The sequence below is a fragment of the Nerophis lumbriciformis genome, linkage group LG25, assembly GCF_033978685.3.
Source record: "Nerophis lumbriciformis linkage group LG25, RoL_Nlum_v2.1, whole genome shotgun sequence".
Classification (NCBI taxonomy): domain Eukaryota; kingdom Metazoa; phylum Chordata; class Actinopteri; order Syngnathiformes; family Syngnathidae; genus Nerophis; species Nerophis lumbriciformis.
Window position 1 is genome coordinate 2,599 of NC_084572.2, and position 4,814 is coordinate 7,412.

The window sequence follows — 4,814 nt, forward strand, 5'->3', positions numbered from 1 at the left end:
TAACCCTAACCCTAACCCTAACCCTAACCCTAACCCTAACCCTAACCCTAACCCTAACCCTAACCCTAACCCTAACCCTAACCCTAACCCTAACCCTAACCCTAACCCTAACCCTAACCCTAACCCTAACCCTAACCCTAACCCTAACCCTAACCCTAACCCTAACCCTAACCCTAACCCTAACCCTAACCCTAACCCTAACCCTAACCCTAACCCTAACCCTAACCCTAACCCTAACCCTAACCCTAACCCTAACCCTAACCCTAACCCTAACCCTAACCCTAACCCTAACCCTAACCCTAACCCTAACCCTAACCCTAACCCTAACCCTAACCCTAACCCTAACCCTAACCCTAACCCTAACCCTAACCCTAACCCTAACCCTAACCCTAACCCTAACCCTAACCCTAACCCTAACCCTAACCCTAACCCTAACCCTAACCCTAACCCTAACCCTAACCCTAACCCTAACCCTAACCCTAACCCTAACCCTAACCCTAACCCTAACCCTAACCCTAACCCTAACCCTAACCCTAACCCTAACCCTAACCCTAACCCTAACCCTAACCCTAACCCTAACCCTAACCCTAACCCTAACCCTAACCCTAACCCTAACCCTAACCCTAACCCTAACCCTAACCCTAACCCTAACCCTAACCCTAACCCTAACCCTAACCCTAACCCTAACCCTAACCCTAACCCTAACCCTAACCCTAACCCTAACCCTAACCCTAACCCTAACCCTAACCCTAACCCTAACCCTAACCCTAACCCTAACCCTAACCCTAACCCTAACCCTAACCCTAACCCTAACCCTAACCCTAACCCTAACCCTAACCCTAACCCTAACCCTAACCCTAACCCTAACCCTAACCCTAACCCTAACCCTAACCCTAACCCTAACCCTAACCCTAACCCTAACCCTAACCCTAACCCTAACCCTAACCCTAACCCTAACCCTAACCCTAACCCTAACCCTAACCCTAACCCTAACCCTAACCCTAACCCTAACCCTAACCCTAACCCTAACCCTAACCCTAACCCTAACCCTAACCCTAACCCTAACCCTAACCCTAACCCTAACCCTAACCCTAACCCTAACCCTAACCCTAACCCTAACCCTAACCCTAACCCTAACCCTAACCCTAACCCTAACCCTAACCCTAACCCTAACCCTAACCCTAACCCTAACCCTAACCCTAACCCTAACCCTAACCCTAACCCTAACCCTAACCCTAACCCTAACCCTAACCCTAACCCTAACCCTAACCCTAACCCTAACCCTAACCCTAACCCTAACCCTAACCCTAACCCTAACCCTAACCCTAACCCTAACCCTAACCCTAACCCTAACCCTAACCCTAACCCTAACCCTAACCCTAACCCTAACCCTAACCCTAACCCTAACCCTAACCCTAACCCTAACCCTAACCCTAACCCTAACCCTAACCCTAACCCTAACCCTAACCCTAACCCTAACCCTAACCCTAACCCTAACCCTAACCCTAACCCTAACCCTAACCCTAACCCTAACCCTAACCCTAACCCTAACCCTAACCCTAACCCTAACCCTAACCCTAACCCTAACCCTAACCCTAACCCTAACCCTAACCCTAACCCTAACCCTAACCCTAACCCTAACCCTAACCCTAACCCTAACCCTAACCCTAACCCTAACCCTAACCCTAACCCTAACCCTAACCCTAACCCTAACCCTAACCCTAACCCTAACCCTAACCCTAACCCTAACCCTAACCCTAACCCTAACCCTAACCCTAACCCTAACCCTAACCCTAACCCTAACCCTAACCCTAACCCTAACCCTAACCCTAACCCTAACCCTAACCCTAACCCTAACCCTAACCCTAACCCTAACCCTAACCCTAACCCTAACCCTAACCCTAACCCTAACCCTAACCCTAACCCTAACCCTAACCCTAACCCTAACCCTAACCCTAACCCTAACCCTAACCCTAACCCTAACCCTAACCCTAACCCTAACCCTAACCCTAACCCTAACCCTAACCCTAACCCTAACCCTAACCCTAACCCTAACCCTAACCCTAACCCTAACCCTAACCCTAACCCTAACCCTAACCCTAACCCTAACCCTAACCCTAACCCTAACCCTAACCCTAACCCTAACCCTAACCCTAACCCTAACCCTAACCCTAACCCTAACCCTAACCCTAACCCTAACCCTAACCCTAACCCTAACCCTAACCCTAACCCTAACCCTAACCCTAACCCTAACCCTAACCCTAACCCTAACCCTAACCCTAACCCTAACCCTAACCCTAACCCTAACCCTAACCCTAACCCTAACCCTAACCCTAACCCTAACCCTAACCCTAACCCTAACCCTAACCCTAACCCTAACCCTAACCCTAACCCTAACCCTAACCCTAACCCTAACCCTAACCCTAACCCTAACCCTAACCCTAACCCTAACCCTAACCCTAACCCTAACCCTAACCCTAACCCTAACCCTAACCCTAACCCTAACCCTAACCCTAACCCTAACCCTAACCCTAACCCTAACCCTAACCCTAACCCTAACCCTAACCCTAACCCTAACCCTAACCCTAACCCTAACCCTAACCCTAACCCTAACCCTAACCCTAACCCTAACCCTAACCCTAACCCTAACCCTAACCCTAACCCTAACCCTAACCCTAACCCTAACCCTAACCCTAACCCTAACCCTAACCCTAACCCTAACCCTAACCCTAACCCTAACCCTAACCCTAACCCTAACCCTAACCCTAACCCTAACCCTAACCCTAACCCTAACCCTAACCCTAACCCTAACCCTAACCCTAACCCTAACCCTAACCCTAACCCTAACCCTAACCCTAACCCTAACCCTAACCCTAACCCTAACCCTAACCCTAACCCTAACCCTAACCCTAACCCTAACCCTAACCCTAACCCTAACCCTAACCCTAACCCTAACCCTAACCCTAACCCTAACCCTAACCCTAACCCTAACCCTAACCCTAACCCTAACCCTAACCCTAACCCTAACCCTAACCCTAACCCTAACCCTAACCCTAACCCTAACCCTAACCCTAACCCTAACCCTAACCCTAACCCTAACCCTAACCCTAACCCTAACCCTAACCCTAACCCTAACCCTAACCCTAACCCTAACCCTAACCCTAACCCTAACCCTAACCCTAACCCTAACCCTAACCCTAACCCTAACCCTAACCCTAACCCTAACCCTAACCCTAACCCTAACCCTAACCCTAACCCTAACCCTAACCCTAACCCTAACCCTAACCCTAACCCTAACCCTAACCCTAACCCTAACCCTAACCCTAACCCTAACCCTAACCCTAACCCTAACCCTAACCCTAACCCTAACCCTAACCCTAACCCTAACCCTAACCCTAACCCTAACCCTAACCCTAACCCTAACCCTAACCCTAACCCTAACCCTAACCCTAACCCTAACCCTAACCCTAACCCTAACCCTAACCCTAACCCTAACCCTAACCCTAACCCTAACCCTAACCCTAACCCTAACCCTAACCCTAACCCTAACCCTAACCCTAACCCTAACCCTAACCCTAACCCTAACCCTAACCCTAACCCTAACCCTAACCCTAACCCTAACCCTAACCCTAACCCTAACCCTAACCCTAACCCTAACCCTAACCCTAACCCTAACCCTAACCCTAACCCTAACCCTAACCCTAACCCTAACCCTAACCCTAACCCTAACCCTAACCCTAACCCTAACCCTAACCCTAACCCTAACCCTAACCCTAACCCTAACCCTAACCCTAACCCTAACCCTAACCCTAACCCTAACCCTAACCCTAACCCTAACCCTAACCCTAACCCTAACCCTAACCCTAACCCTAACCCTAACCCTAACCCTAACCCTAACCCTAACCCTAACCCTAACCCTAACCCTAACCCTAACCCTAACCCTAACCCTAACCCTAACCCTAACCCTAACCCTAACCCTAACCCTAACCCTAACCCTAACCCTAACCCTAACCCTAACCCTAACCCTAACCCTAACCCTAACCCTAACCCTAACCCTAACCCTAACCCTAACCCTAACCCTAACCCTAACCCTAACCCTAACCCTAACCCTAACCCTAACCCTAACCCTAACCCTAACCCTAACCCTAACCCTAACCCTAACCCTAACCCTAACCCTAACCCTAACCCTAACCCTAACCCTAACCCTAACCCTAACCCTAACCCTAACCCTAACCCTAACCCTAACCCTAACCCTAACCCTAACCCTAACCCTAACCCTAACCCTAACCCTAACCCTAACCCTAACCCTAACCCTAACCCTAACCCTAACCCTAACCCTAACCCTAACCCTAACCCTAACCCTAACCCTAACCCTAACCCTAACCCTAACCCTAACCCTAACCCTAACCCTAACCCTAACCCTAACCCTAACCCTAACCCTAACCCTAACCCTAACCCTAACCCTAACCCTAACCCTAACCCTAACCCTAACCCTAACCCTAACCCTAACCCTAACCCTAACCCTAACCCTAACCCTAACCCTAACCCTAACCCTAACCCTAACCCTAACCCTAACCCTAACCCTAACCCTAACCCTAACCCTAACCCTAACCCTAACCCTAACCCTAACCCTAACCCTAACCCTAACCCTAACCCTAACCCTAACCCTAACCCTAACCCTAACCCTAACCCTAACCCTAACCCTAACCCTAACCCTAACCCTAACCCTAACCCTAACCCTAACCCTAACCCTAACCCTAACCCTAACCCTAACCCTAACCCTAACCCTAACCCTAACCCTAACCCTAACCCTA